The sequence below is a fragment of the Neodiprion pinetum genome, chromosome 5, assembly GCF_021155775.2.
Source record: "Neodiprion pinetum isolate iyNeoPine1 chromosome 5, iyNeoPine1.2, whole genome shotgun sequence".
Classification (NCBI taxonomy): Eukaryota; Metazoa; Arthropoda; class Insecta; order Hymenoptera; family Diprionidae; genus Neodiprion; species Neodiprion pinetum.
In genome coordinates this window covers 1,313,770-1,334,220 of record NC_060236.1, presented here as the reverse complement: position 1 = coordinate 1,334,220, position 20,451 = coordinate 1,313,770, and the positions used below count along the sequence as shown (strand labels likewise).

General features: G+C 41.7%; 1 protein-coding gene across 1 annotated transcript in view; it reads right to left on the bottom strand.

Annotated features, from left to right (window-relative positions):
- Positions 1-20,451, bottom strand: part of LOC124219830 (phosphatase and actin regulator 1) — a 76,746-nt gene that overhangs the window by 31,755 nt on the left and 24,540 nt on the right. The gene's annotated exons all lie outside the window — the stretch shown is intronic.

Genomic DNA, 20,451 nt, shown 5'->3' with positions numbered 1-20,451 from the left:
GTGATTACACGACCTACCTCCAGCAGCCTTTGCCTACACAGAGGTAACGAAAAGGGGGATAAAGGAGGGAGAGAAACGCGGAAGGGCACGCATGCCTTCCACCCGCTGCCAACACAACCGTTTTGCAATAATTCCCAGGGCACCGAGAGACCCGAGGAAATATGCAAAGTCGCCCACGCTCAAAATTAGTTAGTAACTGACCCGACTCGTTCGCGTGTCTCTCTGCCAAGGTAGCCGTTACACCTTGTTCAAATTAAACTCACGTTACCACGCGCGAGCTTTCCATAATTGCTTTTCTTTCCATTTATTCATTCATTTGTTATAATTTTTTTTCACCGCGGAGAAGAAAAAAAAAAAAAAAAAACAATAGAAAAAATATAACCGATTCGGTCAAAGCTCGAGGAACTTTACACGCATACTTTCACCTTATATCGTGCCGAATGCTCGTGTGTACGATGGATTAGAGTTCGCGAAGTTGAGCATACACGGGATACGTAAAGTATGTATACGTGTACGCCTAATGGTAGTTAAAACTCGGCGAGGAAAAAGAGAATTGAACGACTGGGTACTCTCAGCCCCTCGTGACGTCGGAGCACTCAAGTACAGGAAAGACGAATTAAGCGAGCGAGTACTGGCACACGTGGTGAAAAAGGAGGAAAGAAATTTTTGAATCAATAGTCCGTTTCGAGTGTGAAAATAAATCAGAGGATTCAAGGATAAAATTGCGGTACAATTTGCGAAAAATTCGGAGCGAAATGGGCGATAATTGAGCTCGCGTCGATTATACTTCCAGCATCTTATGTCACCCCCGGTAAATAGGTGAAAGCTCTATTTTCATGGTCAGTACAGATTTCTGCGAGCCGTTTTCAACGTTGTTGTACAAACAAGACCGCAATACGCGTTACCGGTATGTAAGATGAACAAAAAAAAATAAAAAAAATTACAATTAAAGTCGGCACTGTGAGAAGGAAATGTAATAAATTAATCTCACCGTGACGCTGTTGAGACAAACGCAAAGAGACTAGTTCAACTTACAGCTGGCTTGGATTTATTTCAGTGTCTCACCTGAAACAAAAAAAAAAAAAAGTGAAAATAAGATTATTGACAAATTGATCACATTGTATACAAGTTGATAATTAGTGTGATTAAGTTAGACAGAATTTCGTAGAGCTGATCGTGCTGCTCCGACAATTTGTAACGTTAATGAGACAAACCCCTTTGAAATTATTGGAGTCAGACTTAATCACTCCTGTACCTTGTAGAGAGCGACGCGGCAACGTGTTCGAATCGTTGCGAAAATTGGAGTAGGAAAGTACGAGCGGGGGTGGAAAACGATGGTAAGTGATAAGGGTAGCAATTCCCCGTATACAAGAATCCAGAAGCCGTTCACATCTGGAAGGGGGGGGGGGGGGGGGGGAGTCGGCTGGAAAGAGGTTAGAGAATTGATCAAGGCCGTTTCCACTGTCGAAATTGGGTCTCCCTGTCGTTGGAAAATATCGTCTCAATATCGAATCGAGACGGGCAGTTCAAAGTTCGATTAAACTCTTTTGGGGAAAGAAAAGATCCCTTGGGCACGTCCTCGGCGATGCTTCCGAAACACGTATATACGAGACCAGACGTTAAATTGAGGATATTGGAGAAGAAAAACAAGACCAGAGGTAAGAACAAGGGGCGCGTGTAAGTCAAGGTTCTTCCTTTTATTATCTCAGGGTTCATCAGTATTGCTACGTCTCTGGTAAAACTACTTCCCAGGTTTTCCCACGGGACATTTCCACCGTTACGTCGTCGTCTAGCGAAAGTACCTTCCTTCCTTCCTACCTTCTTTCCACCGAACCAACACCCACGCTGGAGAAAGAATATCCGACAGAGTGTTGGTTTACGAATGTCTCTTTCTCTCTGCGGAGTGCAGACCCGGTCGTCGAAGGGTCACGTGCCGTGGGTCACGTAGAAATTCACCTCGTCTCAAGATTTGAGTGCGTTATTGGCCATTGGTCTAGCCGCGTGGTCCCAGATTCTCTGGTCGTCTTGTATTCATACTTCGTCTTAGATGAAATTACTTCCGAGTCTCAGGACGGTTGTTACAACTGCCTTTGGGAGATAACAAGGGTGGAAGGTCCGGAATCGCAGCAGAACCTGCCAAGGTGGAGTGAAATTCTCGGTAAGAGACGAAATAATTAAGAGGAGCCGAAGCCACTCGATGTCAGACGTCGAGAAGCGCCAGGCACTTGAGCTCAAAATCATTGCACAAACCCTGCCAGCCGCAGAAGCTCGGTAGGGATTAGTTAGGCCGGTATTATACAGAGTAGGTAGGTACTAAAAAGCTCTCAATTAAAAGTCTAACCTCGTACGCGGGCGCAACGGAAAGAGAAGAAGTTCGAAGCACCGCCAAACTGCGGTTGCAGACGCGTGTAACCATAATTTACGAAAACAAGATGTGCTCTGAACCAAGATGCGCGGTAGCAAGGTCACGCGATAGTCCCCGCATGACGTCGCTACAATCATAGTTAAATATAAACGACGTTATGCGAGGGTACATTCTAAATTACCGAAGCGGCAATGGATGCCCAAGAACACGCCTTGTTTCCTCACGTCACGCGTGTAGCACCAACCCAACCAATAACTCGAATCGTCCAACGTTCGACACGGCGATTGCAGGACAATAAAAACAATATCAAATGCAGTCGGTCAATCGTGAAGTAGCGACGTGGCTGAGGGTTCGTCGTGCCTTGATTACTTGGAGCCAGACGATCAAGTCCTTGGAATGGAAATACGGCCAACGTTCATCGTCAGCCGTTGTTGAGCCAGGGAATCGTGGTTTCCTCTTCCCGACAACAGTTGGTTCGCAATCCCGGAACGAGGTTGTTTCGGAGCTTGCAGGTAGCGTTTGAATATCGGGATGAAACTTCACGAGCAGAGGTTGGCCCTTCCCCTCCCTCCCACTAATTCAACAAACCAAGCGAGCCGGTAACCTGTACGGTTACGAAGACGGAAAGCTACCCCGCGGGATAGCAACCTCTGACATTAATCTCGGTTAACCTCGTAGCGAACGGATAGGGAAATTCTCAACAATTTATACCCACTGTCAGACGTCAGATGGGGAAAAAACCCCTACGAAGCAAGTAGCGGCGAAAATTTGAGCTTTTTCTAGACAGTGAATTCAGCAGCAAAGCTTTTCCATTTGAGAAAAATCGAGACGACGGGACAGGCATGCGTCCTTTATTCCGATGAAGCTCGGACGTCTTCAAGCATCTCGACCATTCCTCAAATTTCAATATGGATGAAGAGTTTTATGAGATGGCGCTTAAGCTACGAAATTTCGTACACTTTGTATATTTACTGTACATACAACAAGTATGCATACGTATACAAGTCGCGTACCAACAAATTCCACGCTGTTTGAGAATTTTCACGACGAGCATGAATACGACCGCTCACGTTGTACACAACGAGGAATTCTTTTCAGCAGGTATGATATTCCGCTTCTACAAGATTGACGTGCAATCTATCGTTCAGGCTTGAGGGTCAACCGCGAGCAATGAGAAAAATGTGGTCACATCGATCACACGAGTGGAGCTAATTGTGACATAAATTCTGTTCGGATCCAATCGCGCCTTGGAGGGCCGATGGGCTTGAAGTTTCGACGTCTGGGTGGCAAAAGCAGCGAGTGACTTGAGAAAGAGAACTCTGCAGTCCTGGCTAAGCTAGCTAGAAAATATCAGGAACGAAAATTGAAGACTCTCTATATAAAGAAGACGTGTGTCTCTCGCTCAGAAAAAGGCGAACCAATAGGAGTAAAAATTACCCTATTTCTTGGCTCTTTGTGTCTAGTCAGTTGGAACCAAACTGGTATCGGGTCAACATCAATCATCTACATGTACATTTTCCATGAAATTTCCCATCGAATTCAGACACTCGTTAGACATCGAGACATCAAGAGCCCATTGCGCTTATGTAGATATTAAAATGTGTGTCAATTATAAACACTAATCGGTACAATGTGGTCTCGAATGTATTCAAAACCCGAGTGCGCGTCCCACGTATACTTATTATGTTTAAGCTCGAGAAATTCGATGTATAAGATACCAGACGTCGGAATGGAAATTTTAAATTTATATTCAGCAGATCTGGAATGACCGCAGAGCTTTTCTTCGCCTCTCCCCCACCCCCGAATTATTCTTCTTCCTCTCTCATTTTGTATATCTGGTACACATCGCCTCCGCATCGAGAAAATTGTTTACGTAAAAAGTAACCTCACCCTCCGGGCCGCAAGTTTAATGACATTTTCTAATTTTCTTATCTTCCCTCCCGCACACCGTCACGAAATTTCTTTCATCTCCTTTGGAACAGTAATTTCTTATTACCAATGCCCCGGAGCAGCAGCAACAGCAGAGCGTCAAGAAACCTGGCCGAGGAAAGATTGTTCCCTTTCCAAAAGGGTTTCAAATCACATTCAATGAAATTGAGAATATTACGGATTTCCGACGAATAAGAAAAACAAAATCACGTTCAGGAAAGTCTAGAGAGAAGACTGCTAATCGAGTACCCGGAAGTGACGCTCAAGACTGATGAAATATCATTTCACGTGCAATATTTACACCTAATCAAGTCGCAGCAGCAGCGCGTGGAAGGTTCACTGGTGCCATAGTTTGAATTTCGAGTAAGAAAAATGGTCGTTCAATTTCGCGGACGACCTTGACCCTGACCTTCCATCAAAGCCAGAGTTACCAGCCGCAGATTCAGGTTCATTCATCACGAATGGAATCGATACTCCGTATGTTTTAAATTTTTATTCGAAAAGGGTGTCGTCAAAATTAAACCCCAGGGCATATAATCAAAAGTTATATGACCCGATTATTCGCCGTAGTTCTTTCTTTGTCAGACGATCGTACGAAATAAATTGAAGAGAGCAGAAGGGGCGAGAAAAGAAAGAAGAAAAAAAAACAGAAATATATATTAAGAAAAAGACAAGCCAACGATAAGATTTACGCCCCTTGGGCTTTACATCGGGCGCCGTTGCAGCAACAGCGGCACCATTTCAAAAAGCACAAAGACGACGCCGTTGCTGCTTCTGCTTCTGCTTCGATGCTCGCTCGATTCGAGCTTTTCCCAAATCCACCGAGTTGTCAAGTTCCTCGTAATCGCGAAGGTCGGGCCGGGTTATAAGGTACGTACTTATGTGCATAGGTGGGCGGCCTATGCATATCACATATGTACACATATGGTTTTATGTATACACCTACGTGGCTGGGCATAAGTATTAGCGCTCTTCAAAAAATATCGTCGCACGGCGTTTATACCGATAATAAATCATATACGGCTGCTGGTGTGTTTTTTTTTTTTTTTCTTTTTTTTTTTTCTTTTCCTTTTCCATCACCATCGTCGATCTCTTTTCCTTCTTCTATTTTCCCCACTTTCCGAAGCCAGTTTCATATTTATATTCCTGAGCGTAAAACCGACGGTTTCCAACCCTAATTTCAGAAGCCGCACGGGGAATTTCTCTAGGGAATTTTTTTTTTTTTTTTCTTCTCCGCTCATATACTACGTCAGTTTTATTCTTTCTCTCTTTTCGCCAATGCTTTTTTACACCTGATTCAAAATCTCGGTTGATTTTTGCTAAACAAGGACGAGATGAAAAGGTGGACATCCCTTATTTCTATGTATATATATAAAAAAAAAAAAAGAAAAAGAAAAAAAATGTGTATGATTCGCAAATTTTACATTTTCTACAGCAAAGCTCGATTTTCGAAAATTTGCACCAGTAATATTGAAAGTAATGCAACGAATAAACAACAAAATATCACTAAATTTTCACCACCCTGCAGATTGAATGATATAACAAAATAAGTGGCTGTGTTAGCTAAAGTATCAAGTCAACTAATCAACCAATCAACAATAAAAGACCAATAAATTACTATACTTGTTTGTTGTGTTCCTTGGGTTCTGTCAATTTAGCAGACGTCGTTTTTAATTCTTCGTTTGTTTGTTTATTGTCAAATATTTTTAACGCATTCCCGCACATTACATACTACTGTACATTTCGATATTAATTTACACGCGCGTTCGATACCGCGTTGTTTTGTTCAAACGGATTTACCAAAGTTTTCTCCGCACTGGTTTCCAGTTAAAAAAATATAAATGAACCGGTTGCCCGAAAAATCAGAAACTAAAAACACGGCTAACAAGCTCCATTTTTCCGTGCAGAGTTTACGTTTGCGAAATACCAGAGGAAGTGATTTTTATCCGATTATCACAACTACATTCCGCACATACGTTGACGCAACGGAAATTCAAAATCAATCCTCTTTATACACGTACGCGAATGTATACATATATCGCGCAAGCGTAATATTCTCGAATCGAGGAACATCGCTGCGAGCGATTTTGATGGAACGTCGGAGGGCGTATCAGCAGCGTCGACCCTCAAATCCCATTCCCAGTTCATTCTCCTGTTCACGGAGATGGATATCAGCGGATTAACGCTAACCGTATTACACAGGGGGTTAATTATGACATAGAGATCGGGATCAATTTAGGGGCCGCTCTTCCACCAGCCGATATACCAATCTCGATGACTTCGCATCACGTCCGTCATTCCGCTGCAGGTGCCGCGATGCCGGAGAGTTTCGCAGACAAGCCGATGAGTTATTGCCAATGAAAGCGTCAGTCTCGGGACGTATCGTTTTAACCCTCAAGTTTTTCTCGCCAAAGTTGTGCAAATTTTCTGAAGGTTAAACTTGACGACAGCTCGCTCTGAATCGCTAACGGCCAACGACTCGCGTCTTCTTTGCTCCGGCATGTTTCTACCTACCGAGGTATTTGATAAAAAATTAAGAAAAAATTAAACGTTGCACGCACACCTCGCCGAATCACCGCGGGCATGCGAAAACACGCTATAATTCACAGCGTGTATTTTTGCATTTCCAACAGTCTCGACAAACGCGAAATGTCTAACTGCACATGGAGTCTCGCTCATTGCTCGTTGTTTATTGATCCATCATGTTCTGGACTGCGGTGCGTGTGGAGAGATTTGATTACACAAAGAGAGCATGACGGGAGATTACGTTTGAGAAAATAGAAGAAGTAGGAAAAATATTCATTTTTAAACTTTGTTTATCAATTCTTTGACATTTGTAGTTTATTATTGATTACTATTTTTGAATAAAAGTGATTTAAACGCAAAACTGAAGTTCGTTCGGTTGTTATTTACAATAAATGTTTGAGTGAATAGGTAATTTTTCTTGTGTTATTCGCAAAAACGTGGTTAACCCACCTCGACGAACTCAAGACAACTATGACTTGTCTGTATATTTACAGTGACGAGAGAGGAAGAGGAAAAAGAAGTTGAAAAAACGCAAGGTCACGGGGCGTTTACCGCCAAATATAAAACGTCAGAGTTTCCGCAGCGTAAGTTTCGCCGTTTCGTTGCTGATGGCTGCAGCATTTACGCTCTCCTCACATTATTCTTGCAGAGTTTAATTATAGACGGACAAAGAATCGGAGTCACAGTTTTCTGGGCGCCGCTATTCTCAGATTTCCTCCGGGCATGTAACTCGATCTTGGTAAACATCAACTGACGAGAAAGAGAGAGAGAGAAAGAAAGTCCAAGCAACAACGTCTGAGGGATGAAACTTGAATGTGTAGTTCTTGTCCAAGACCCCCAGGGCATGTTGACTGATCGCGGTTAGACCTTCACGGAGATTGTTTACCAAGCCGCAAAACAACAAAAAACACGGCAGATCATATTGCGAGAAAAGTGTGCTCGAGTTATGCAGCTGTCGAATTCCAGGAGCTTTTACACCAGCCGGAAAAGCTTCCAAGACATCCGCGTCAAGCGGCATCAACGGTTTCACGGGGCGAGAATATCGGCCGGTTAATCATCGCGATCATGACCAATAATCGCATTACGGGAAAGTGAAATTGCCCATCAGTCGAGGGATTTGGCGAAGATGATTGAGTTCGCATGAATCCCCGTCGCATAAACGTTGGATCGGCTACAAAGCTCCCATCAAATCTCTCCACCATCTGTTATTATTGTTGTCGTTGTTGTTATTGGATACGGTATATTACCCGGACGTAAATCCGTGTTCATTCAATACCATCTTGTAGAGTTTCGGTTTAAATAATGTTCACATCGAACCCAAGTGACAAGAACAAACGACCGACTAGGTACCGAAATGAAGATGCAAACATCCGTCGTTGAGAGCGATCCAAAGTTCACAGGAACCACCGTCAAACCGACGTACATATCTATATATTTCCCAACCAGCAAAAGAAGAATATCTCGTCTCTGAAATTTCGTTTCTCCTTTATATACTGAATTTGAGTAACGTCTCAGGCGGATCGGATATTATAATCCAGGTATAGGAGGCCGAAAATTCCTACGGGGTTATGGATTCGTAAATAATTCTCGCTCCTTCGGAGCGTCGAGGGATTATCGTCAATTGCCATCAATCATTCGGGACCGCTCCACCTAATTTCGCATACAACACTTTGTTCATCTCTTTCAGGCGAAAGCCTCGCCGCGGTTGCGTTTCGTCAAGTTTCCCGGGTTGTACACACTCGATGTGTCCCGCTTTCCCTAAAGCGGATGGGGGAAAATTGGGAAAATGGGAAAACTCTGTCGACGATGAGAAGAGGGTTTGACGTCGAGCGAAAATTGTACAAGGTCCTGAAAAGTAGGAGAAGAAAAGAAAGGGAACTACATCTTTGCAGTTTAACTCGTAGCAGCAGCAGCAGAAGCTACTTTGGCATTATTTGGATTTAATTTACAAACGCGACAAACGATAGAAATTGTTATGCAAGAATTTGAGTACCGTCGTCATAACGCAGGTCGAGAAACGTTAAAGAAAATGCCACACGCGGTACGATCGTGTAATATACCAACTAACTTTAGGTATCTGGTTATATGTTACAGGTACCATTACACAGTTTACACCGGAGGCCATAAGGACTCCCTTGAATCGAGAATCCCGCGAATATTTCCGCTGTGGTAACGACGTCGTAACTCGTCGGAGTGCCTTTTCGAACAGCCGTCAAACGACGCTTATCATCGTCACTCGCGTTAACGACGCCATTTTGAATATTCCGTAAGTTAAACAGAACCTGTCTTCCAGCGATGATAGACCCAAGAATTTTTCCCAATTACGCGATGTGAGAAAGAAAAAAAGAAACGCGCCTTACTGTTTTGCGCATCGCAAAAATCATCGCGAGGTAAACGATATCCGTGGAGGTCAATTCGTTCCCTCGATGATTACGTCTCTAGGATGGAAGGGACAACGCGACGTAACGAACGTACATGGTAAATGGAATGCGTTTGCGCAATACCCCGCAATGCCCTGGATAAATTATTGACGGACATATCGGATTCTGTGGAGCCAGCATATGCAGCCGAATCCATCGGACAAACTTGAAACAGAGAGAGAAATGCAATATAAAATCCCCTAAGGACGCCGAAAAAAAACTGTGAACAGATTACAAAAAAGCAAAGAAAACAGATATCAATACAGGAAAGATAACGGTAAATATAGTACAAAAAAAACTTGAGTGAAGAAAATAACTAGAGAAAATCATAAAAAATTACAGTAACAATTTCAATAAACAGCAAAGAAAACATTATAGAGAGAGAGGGAAAAAGAGAGAGAGTATATCATTGTCCCACACTGCTTTCTTCTCTCTCGGGGCTCGTTTGTCAATTTCCGAGGTAAACTGCGTTTGAAATTTACCTCGATACTCACTCATTTCGTGCAGCCGCCGGGTCAGTGAGCATGATTTAATACGCGAAATGTCACTGCGTATTTATGAATATCGCAGTCCGATAAAAATGAGATACCTGATCATTTTCATAACATAGATATTTGTTATTAATTCGTTGCAGGTATTTTCATCTATCGATAAGTATTACGCCAATTCGTGATTACACGTCGAATTTTCATTTTTATACCTATTACAACGGCGCAGCTGCTTTCGCGGAGTTTGTAAGCCTCTTAGATCTGCATTCAAGTACGTAGTTATAATTAATACGACTTGTTTCACCGAGTAGCCCAAGTACGATGCCCACATACACGTATACCTTTGTGATTTTATCGGCTTCAGCGACATCTTGATCAAAGAGCCAAGCCTTGGAGCTCCTCTCGGTATAATTCGCTCTCTCTCACGTTTCGCGGTGTGTAGTTTCCATTGTTCCCTGTAATTCCCAGGTCTTTGTGATACGTACGATGATTCGTCTTGGTAATTAGTTTATTTCGACGGGGAAAAAAAAATTTTTTTTTTCTAAATTCCCGAGACGAGACTAAGCTTCGCTCGTACACCTCGTACGTGGTCAACCGCTGCAGATCGTAACAAAACGGCCCGAGAAAGATCAAACTCGATGAGATGTGATTTATTTATGCCATAGCCTGAGATTAGGTCATAGTGAAATAGAAGAGAGAATAATACAATGTACAGATTGTTAACGAAATATAGACAAATGAAAGAAAGATACGGAAAAAAAAGAGAGACGAGAGAGAAAATCAGGCAGCAAGGAATAGAAGTTAAAAAAAGTTGTTCCCAAATTTGCAAGATCAAAAGCGTCTACACCTCGTTATCACTCTTTACCGCCTGACTGACATATAAACTGCGAATATTCGCACTTCGATGTGATGTAGAAAATTAGCACGGTGAAATCGGGGCCAATAATCGTTATTGACAGGGGATGAAGGAAAAAAAAAAGGTGTCCAACCCCTTGCCATGCGGTTTGAAAAGTAATTATAAACGCGTATATCGCATGCAGTTTGCGCGAATCAACTACCCTTCGGCATACTTTTTGGTATGAAATTCCGCATCGCGGAATATTTACAACATTTCCGATATTTTAGAATATTTGAAAATCCGCCTCTGGCATCGGAAATGAAAAATAAAATAAAATAAAATGAAAGATAAAGAAAAAGAGGAGCAGGCAAAAAAATAATCCCTCGCATGTTGGTAGTGCAAAATAAAAAAAAAAAAAAAAAACCGTCAATAAACCCGGTCAACCTTTCCTGCAGCTTTTGACGGATACACGCCCCCCACCCCCCATTCCCTTCCTCTCTCCCTCTTCCCCATTTTTCGAATAGTGTTCAAAAATACCGCAATTACGGTAGATATAAATAATAGGTGGCATGGGGAAATTCGATGGATTTCGAAAAGAATCGATGAAGTAGATCAAGGGAGAAACTTATATCAATGAGAAAACCAGGCGGTTATTCGCTTCTTGGAATCAGGACTCCACTTAACGTAAAGTGATTTGAGAAAAATCTGTCAACAATCACTTTGTAAAGGCTGAAAATTGATAAAAAAAAAAAAAAAAATCTTTAAAAAGCCAAGGAAAAGGAATGACTTGAAATTCGATCGGAAATTCATTGAAATCGCTTGAAAATCAGGGTGAAGGCTGCTCGAAATCACTCAATATAATCGTGCAAATTGATACAGATTTAAAATCGATCGAAACCGAAGAAAATCACGTAAGATCGCAATCTTGGAAAACCACTCGTCACTCAATACGTGAGAAAATAGCCCCTGGGATAAAGATCGAGACGAGCATAAGGCGGTGATCCTGCAGAGCTTCCTGGTCCTTTCAAAGAGCCAAGGTGCATCCGAATCCCCGGGTTTCGTCGAGCGGCGGCTGGATGGGATGGGACGGAAAGGAAGGAAGAGAAGACGCGTGGGCGGACCTTGATTGCAGTCGACACAGACTTGCCGGAGCACTTGCCTCGTGTCGCCGCGTTGACCTCGACCTCGAGATGAGATCGGTGTTCAGAGGTTCTACGGTCTCTGGAAACGGCCGAAGCGAGCCTGTCGAGCCCGGACCGCGCATTTCCGGTTACCAAAAACCAGGATTCAGAACGAGGTTGAAGTTGGTAACGTTGACAGGGTTTTTACGTGTATTGAAATCTGACATTGTCTGATTTTTTCGGTAACCTTTCAAGAAACACGACGCTGATGAATGACAATTTTTTTTTTTTTTTTTTTTTACACGGTACCCAATAACAATACCTTTAATATTACCCCTGGTAACTGTCGTTGTACCGTCTCATTATCAATTTAAAAACCATGGCCTCAGATTTTCTGTAAGAAAATAACGATAGAAGGTTTGATATCAAGTAATATATACATAGAATATGGTTTTGCACGATCGAACGACGAGGCGAGGCGGGGAGCAATCAGCGAGCGACTGTCCTCGCTAATTACTACTCAAATTTATAGCTACGTATATCAGAGTTATCCTGGTTGTGGATCAAGGACGACGGCGCAAACCAAGGCTTGCAAGTCACGTTGTGTTGGGCGGTGGTTGAAGGTGATGTCGGTGGTGCGGGAGGAGCAGCAGCTCGACAACTGAACGCTTCAGCATTTTTCGAATCGTTATTTTGCTCCTTCCGAACTTTCATCGTCGACGGTTAATTTTTTCGACTTTGCAAGTGTTCGAAGCATCGGCCGCTCTTAATTTTTAGTTTACGGAACTTTCATCTTTCTCTACCTCCACATCCTGTGCTTTGGTCATTCGGAATGCCGACGACTATTCTGAAAATACTTTTTCCAACAAGAGATCGATTGATTAGGTAAACTTTGGGAAAAACAGTCATTTTCCTGAGTGATTTATGGAAAATCTTAACTTCTGTACGCTGATCATTCGTTGTTTTGAGATTCGCATCTCAAAAATTCCGGCTTTTCGACCGGTCGATTTTTTGGTCTTTCTTTGATTTTGAGCCCCCCCCCCTTCCCCCACCTTAGATACCAGCCACGAATTTCAAGCAACCGAAGTTGAAGAAGAAAACGGCGAGACGTGGGAAAAAGTGAAGGCTGTAATCAGTGTAATTGTTTTTCTTTTTTTTTTTTTTTTTTTTTTTCGAAAGCTCGTTTCATTCAGCTGTAAGAGCTGATACGTACATCGACGATGGCGCTACAACACCTGCGTATAAATACACATGTGTACGGTTACAGTATGACACAAACACACACACACACACTCGCGCACGTATATACACGTATTAGAGCAAGAACACGGCGGGCTCGTTGCCTTGCTGCGAGAATGGTTTGAGAGCTTAATTGAATCGGTTGTCTCGCAGCAAGAACACTGTAGCAACAGTGCCGACCGAAGGAAGCGTTAATTGATTGAACTTTTTGGATCGGAGAGTTTCGGGGCACGTTTCTTTTCCTTTTCTCTTTCTTTCTTTCTTCGTCCAATTGTTAGATACGAGATTTTCCCTGCGAACGAGAAAAATTCCCAGCGAAGGATGTTTCTTACTTCTTTTTTGTATAACTGGTTTTACGCCTCGTGACGTTTCGACTTTATTATAGATCGAATAAGTTTGTAAAAAGATTCTAAACCCAATTACAATATACAGATAATCCAGAAAAATAGAGAGATGGACGTGAACAGAACCGACCGGATTGTCGAGGATTCGTTTAAAATTATTTTTCTCGTTTTCCAAAGTTGAGAAAACTTTTAATTGCACGTAGTTGTTTTATACACGCTGCACCACCTATACCGGATTACTTATCGCGGATGCAAAGAGAAGGTGAAAAAAAGGAAAAAAAAAAAAACAAGATTACAACAGCCGTTTGATCAACTCGCATAGATAAGGATCGGCTGGTTCAATCCACGTTCCAAGCTCAAAGAAGCCCGAGAGACAAGAGAAGAATTTTCTCATTCGCATTTTCTTTTTTTCCTACTTCTTTTTCCATTCCTCTAGATTCACCGCGGGTATGTAAAACTTGCAGATTAACATTCCTAACGGTATTTCCTCCGAGTAAACGACGCCGGGATTTCCAAGCTCACTCTAGGAAACTCCTCGGGACGAGCGTATATCTCACAACGGATCACTCGTAGAGCTGTAGAAGTGGAAAAAGTGGTTGCTGGTGGTGGTCGTACCTCTATAAGCATAGACGAGATGGCAAATGGTGGTTTGAAAGTGTGCGATCCGAGGGTGAGGAGGAGGAGGACGATTGAAACTGGAAAACGAACAAACGAACGAATTTCAGAAGCGCGGTCGGTTCGTTCTACGTTTACTGGTTCGTTCGATTATTCCGCACGTGTGGAAATAGTCGAGGGATGATAAAATTGTTCCGGCAGTTTGATTGCGTCGGATCGACGACGACGAAAACGACGATGACGGGATAAAAACGGGAGGGTTTCTTCGATCAGGGGCCAATTCATGTCTGAGATCGATCATTCCTGTCCGCAAATTGTCATCATCGTCGGTCATCGTTGTTCCGATTTGTTTGTTTTTTTTTCTTCTTCTTCTTCTTCTTCTTTCTTTACTTTTCAATTTACCCCCAAGAAAAACCCGTCGAGGGATGAAACTTGGAAGGTGAGTCGATATAATAATGCGGGAACAGTACCGAGTGGATGCATCGAGGTCACAAAATAGACGAGCGTCCCTCCGCGCTTTGAATTCACCTCGGCGACTGCAACCGCGTTTTTCTCTTCACCGCCTTCGGCGAATTTACAGCTTATTCAACGCCACGTCTGAATCTACACCTCCGCTAGATAGGGCAACGTAGCCTGCAGCTGTGAAGTGCGAGAAGAAAATATGAAAGTAAAGAGAGAGGAGAGAGGAGAGTGGAGAGAGAGAGAATTTCGCGAAAATGAAGAAGAAGAGAAAACACGATGTGAAAAATTCAGTATACGTATTACGACGAGTGAATTTTCAGAAGCAAAATATAATTCTTGCATTTGCGGTTAAAATAAAAGAATCCTTGGGTTAGCAATTTTTTTTTTTTTTTTGTTCAATCTCTCAAGTTTAAGGTGCAGATTTGTATTTTCTGATTAGCGAATATACGATTATCTGCGGAAGCTGTTTTCAAAAATTGTATCGTTCGTCACGACTTGTGGATAATATTTATACGCAATCGTGTTTGTTTAAACAGCGTTGAAACACAGCCTTGAAGTGTATAAATTGTAACGCTAGACAATAATAGCCCGATTTGTGAGCTGAGAATAATGATGGATAAAAGCGGTCGACGCGAATTTTGATTTCTTCTACGTAGCTAATAAATGGAAACATAGTTTTATGGGATAAAGTTTGTTTCGGTAGAAACCAGAACGATATTTCACGTTTTAAGAAAAATTGATCTATTCCCTCAAACATTTATTGTAAATAACAATTAAACAAACTTCAGTTTCGCATTTAAATCACTTTCATTAAAAAATAGTAAATAATAAACTACAACTGTGAAAGAATTGATAAACAAAATTGAAAAATGAATATATTTCCTACTTTTTCTATTTTCGTACGGACTTTCTCGTATCAAACCCAAAACGTAAACGTTTTTCTCCGAAACAGGCACCCATATCAGCTATCAATCAAAAAACTTCAAGACTTATTTATAAACGTAAAAAAGAGAAAAACAGATTTTACAAGCAACAAACAAAGGTTTTCGTTATCGTTCCATGTACAGAATTGACATTTACTTATCTCTGTAGAAACTAAAAAAAAAAATTTAATATTTTCTTCTCGACCTGCGTAATTTAACAATAGCTTGTTAATTCTGTTACTTGGCAATTAAACCATACGCATACATTTCATTTGTATTATCCAACTGACCGAGCGAATATTAATCGTACACGTGGGCATGAATTTGAATATCATAAATGGGCATCATTTGAGGTGGTAGACTTACGCTGCTCGAGGCGATCCAATTTACTTTGGCAAAAACGGGGCGGCGGGTTTTCGCTCTCAGGCCTTCGCGTTGTTACAATACGGTAACTTTACCCCTTAGCTCTGGGTTTTCTTGAGGGATATTGACTGTCTTTTCGCGCCATTACCGTCGACTTGGAAGTTAACCACGCGTTTCTTAACGCGGGATTAACCAGCGATTATCAACGAATCGCATGTAGTAAAAACGTCGTTCGGATTATCGCAATTGATGATCACTTCACATTGGGCTCAAAGTTGTTTGATTGTAACGATCACGTACGTGGCGTGAATATTAAAATTGAAACAATTCTTCGTGGATCGGATAGAAAATTATTCTAGCTTAAGAATCAATTTTCATTTTTCGTCGGTAAAACAAAATAAAAGGGAAACGATAAAATATCTTTGTCGTTCTACAATAAACACAATTGGAAAAAAATTTGTTCGCAATGACCAAAATTTTTTCGGAAAAACCAAACATACATCCGACCAAACATTAAAAAGACTTTTTTCGTGTTACGGAGATAATTTTACGCTTCGATAAAAAAAAAAAAATGTAGATTCACGATGTAAAATATTATTTAATAACTGTAATCAATTAGTAGCGCTTATGATTTCTTAAATTTTAATAACGATAAAATTTTGTACAAAACGCGTTGCACGAATCGATTTTTTCATCAAAAAAAAAAAAATTCCATGACATTTCCAGGTTTTTCCAGTACTTCAAACCTAGTTTTTCCTGGCATTTTCCCAGTTCTATTAGCTTACTAAAATCTATATCGTTCTGAAGCTTATTAACTCTGTATTCGGTTAAAATTCAATTCGAATTGAAAAAAACTATAATGTATAAAAAAAAGACAATCTAAGCCAATTTGTACGACCAAGTAAAAAATCCTCTGACAATTCCAGGTTTTCCATTACCCTTTTTTTTAAATACCCCGAAATTACCAGGTTTTCCAGGTTTTCCTCGTGTGTGGCCACCCTGATTATGATTCCGATCCCCGGCGTGGAATTAGCAGTGGCAAAAAGCTTTACGTCATTCTGGTACGGGTAACGAGAGACGCGGGCTAATCAAAGGACTCATCTTCGGCGAGATTGACACCGTCAATTACCCCGACGACGTAATGAACGCGTCGTGTCTCATCTTCTTGCGACGATGATACACGCGCGGAGTATGAAAATTATTGTAAAACACGGGAACGAGGGTGTCGCTTTACACGACGATCGTTATAACCGCCTCTTTTTCTCCCATAAAAAATAACCAAGTCAATTTGCAGCGACCCTTTTTTCTTTCTGCCGTTGTCTCCTTGCGTACGTTGAAAAAAGCTCCCTTCTTTCGTAACCAATTCCTTTGCGTCGAGCCTGCGATTGGCATTTTCCGAACTTCCGTGTGATCTACGTCCGGATCTACGTGCTTTACAGATTTTATTCGGCATTGTCGTACCGCTGTTCTGTGATTCGCGTCAAAATGTGTTTACCATGCGTTATAATAAACGAGCATCTATCCAACGCAGCTTACCGGTATGTCAAGCGTTCAATTTCCTGCGATATTGTATAATAATATCCGATGAAAAAGTTACGCTCATTTTATTTCTGCGGATAGCAGGGACATTGTTACAGGGGAAAAAAAAAAAACCGACGCTCAGTCGTACACTATAGATTCTTCTACGTTCATTTTTCATTCCAAGAACCCTTTCATTGAAAGCACAGATTACGGGTCGCCAAAGGGTCGTGGAAAATCGTAACGGTCGGATAAATTCGACCAGACGGTATATCGGACAAGTTGCAAAAAGAATCAGAAATACATAAGAATGTAGAACGCAGGGAGAAAGAGAAAGAATTGATCGTTAGTGATGGATTTGCAGCGACCAAGTGACTTTTAACCAAGACTAAATTATTCCGCGGTTAGGGTTAATTTCTACCCAATTTATTTCCATCTACCGCAGGAATTCAAGTTCGAAAAATAAAACGCCAGACGCTGACGAATTGGCCTGAATCAATCCGCTACGCTTTGACACGTGTTGTGAGTTGTTTAATTACGGTTGAGTTGCTTTATTCCAGACATAAAATACAGAAGGTTATCTTCGGTTGAACGACATCGACTTTTTACATCGTACCAATAATTCTAAGGGAGTATAATTTTATTAATTTCTCGTTCGTTTCTAATCTGGTTTTCAGATTATACTTTACACAGGTATTTGGGTAAAAAGTTAACGTCGACGAAGCAAAAATTATCGCCGAATAATTTTTCGTGCGCATTGAAACGTAAGAAAATTTTCCCGACTCCCGCATATAATAATTATCATAGACTACCCGCATAGCGGACTTTTAATACAAATTGAAAATGAATGAAGTATACAAAATTTGGGGAAAAAAAGGGAGGAGTCGAGAAGATCAATCGCGTTTCGTCGTCAAAGAACGTAAATGATTTTCAATTAGAGATGGGAGTTTTTTTTTTTCTTTTTTGTTTTCTCTGCTTTTTTCACCTCCTCCCTCTTTGAAACCCAACGTGAAATAGTCCAATAAAATTGATCATCGTACGCTTCTAAAAAACAATTCACATGCAACAATATATTTCCATCGTCTTTTGTTTTCGCTCTGTATTATCTACCCTTAGAATTTCGGTTAATTTTTTTTTTTCCCTCCCCCGTTGATAAACGATGATGGATGGACGTTCGTTCGTATTTGCGGAAGAAAAGTCGAACTTGCGAACATCTACGAGTACTTGCGAGATCTCGACGTAGCCCCGGAATAATAGAAGCCGTGTTTTTGGCAAAGGAGGCCCTCGCTTTTGTCAAGCTCAAGCTGCCGACGATGCTTTGAGAAACAACACGCCTCTCTCTGCTTTCCGAAATAAGTTAAAGCTCCGGGGTCCGTGACGTCGTGTCGCGCAGAAAGTTAGCGCGTCGCTGCCGTCTTCGCCTCTTAACGATCCGTCCGTCGTAGCTGGATTAAACTAATTTACCGATTTCTTGGCTCCCCGAGGTGCCACGTCCAACCCCCACCCTTATCCCGACGACACTTTAAAGCTCACCTGGCAATACTCGACACGCTCTCTCCCCTCTTCCGCATGTTCCAAAGGTCATTATAACCACCCCCCCTCCCCCCCCCCCCCAAACGCCCGAGAGTCGTCGAGAATTTCAAACAGGCCACAATTCCAATTACGCGGTCCTATAGATTTCTTCTTCTTCTTCTTCTTCTTTTTCTTTGAAAGAAAATTATTAACTTCGTATATATAAATTACATATAAATCAAGCCCGTACAGCGGAAAGCTTTTTTGGAGTGTACGCGGAGCGGAGCTTAAATATTTTTTATCGCTATACAACCGAGAAATGAATAATATTGAGAAACGAGCTTTCGCGTATATAACCATCAGCCGAATAAGTAGAGCATTTTCGTAGGTCCGTATGTGATAGGGTAGAAATTATCGAATATCGATCCGAAGGGCGAAAAATCGGAGAGTTCTGTCAAGGATAATATCCGTGCGAAAGTGCGGGCAGAAAAGCTCCGAGCTTTCGCTTGCTTGTCGAAGTCGACGATGTGAGGCTTGCGGCAGCACCGTGCAAGCCAGTCTTGAGTATCGATCGGTACGCATCGGAGATTTTTGAAAAACGTCGTAGAGATGGCGCCATGTGTCGTGGGTGCAAGCTGAAAAGCTTTCGAATCGATAGAACGCGCTGCCAGCCAGCAGGCTCTGGTTTAAGGAGTGAAGTTTCCGTTGGGAATTCTCTCACGCTTACAATCATTTTCATCAGCCCCTTTACACCGATGTCTTAAACTTTTTGCCTCGACAATAATTGTATCTGGGTGGAAATTTCATGATATCCAGCCGCGTTAACTTGTTTAAACCCGATTCCCAACGTCGAATACCAGCAAAGCTAAGACCACAACGCCGCACGAAGATTTATTCTTGCATTTGGATTAAGCGACAATTCTCCGGACCGTTTAGATCCTTGTTTGGACTCAAAATCAGGGAAGCGAATCAACCGTATGATCAGCCGTATAATAACAAGATATATTTATACCGTCAATTTCGACCTGGGATAAAATTTCAAATGATTTTTAACGCTCGGTTTTAGTTTCTTTTCTTTTTCGTTCGACATCAAATATCCTTGAAACAAGTTTCGCACTTTTTCAAAATACGGTACGTGAGTGTACAACGACGTGGAATGGTCGTTAAGTTTTCCTACTCTGCGAACGGACCTTGCAAATGAAAAAAGAAGGGTCAGTTCAGCACTCAAATATATTAGCTATAGGTACATGAAAATTCCGAATCTGTTACAATTTAATGATCTATAAATAATAATAAAAAAAAACCGAGTATTCATCGGTTATCCGAAACGGCAAAAATAAAAATGCAGTGCTGGGTTCATCGGTATCGGATTTAACATCCAAGCAACCACCTATTGAAGACCACTGAAAGCAATTGGAGTTACAAGTACTTTGCCAGAATCGTCATCGATACCTCGTCAAGTCACGTTAAGTTGTTCGGGGAACGCGAATCGACCGGAAGTCAACCGCATCCGAGTGATTTCACCCAGAGTGTAAGGATGCGTTTCTGCCTTGTCCGAAAAGCGGTCAAACAGTAGGTTGATAAAGCGAGTCTCCCAGTTATCGACCCTCTCCCAATTACTGACCGTTATTTGTTCGCATCTGCTTGAACCTTAGTTTTCAAATTCCAAAACAAAAAACATTTGCGTCGTAAAAATGTATAATTTTGTAAAAGACAAGGTTCAAAAATTAGGTACAAAGGTGTCGATAACTGGTAAACTCACCTTGCACCTAGTTTCACGATTAACGT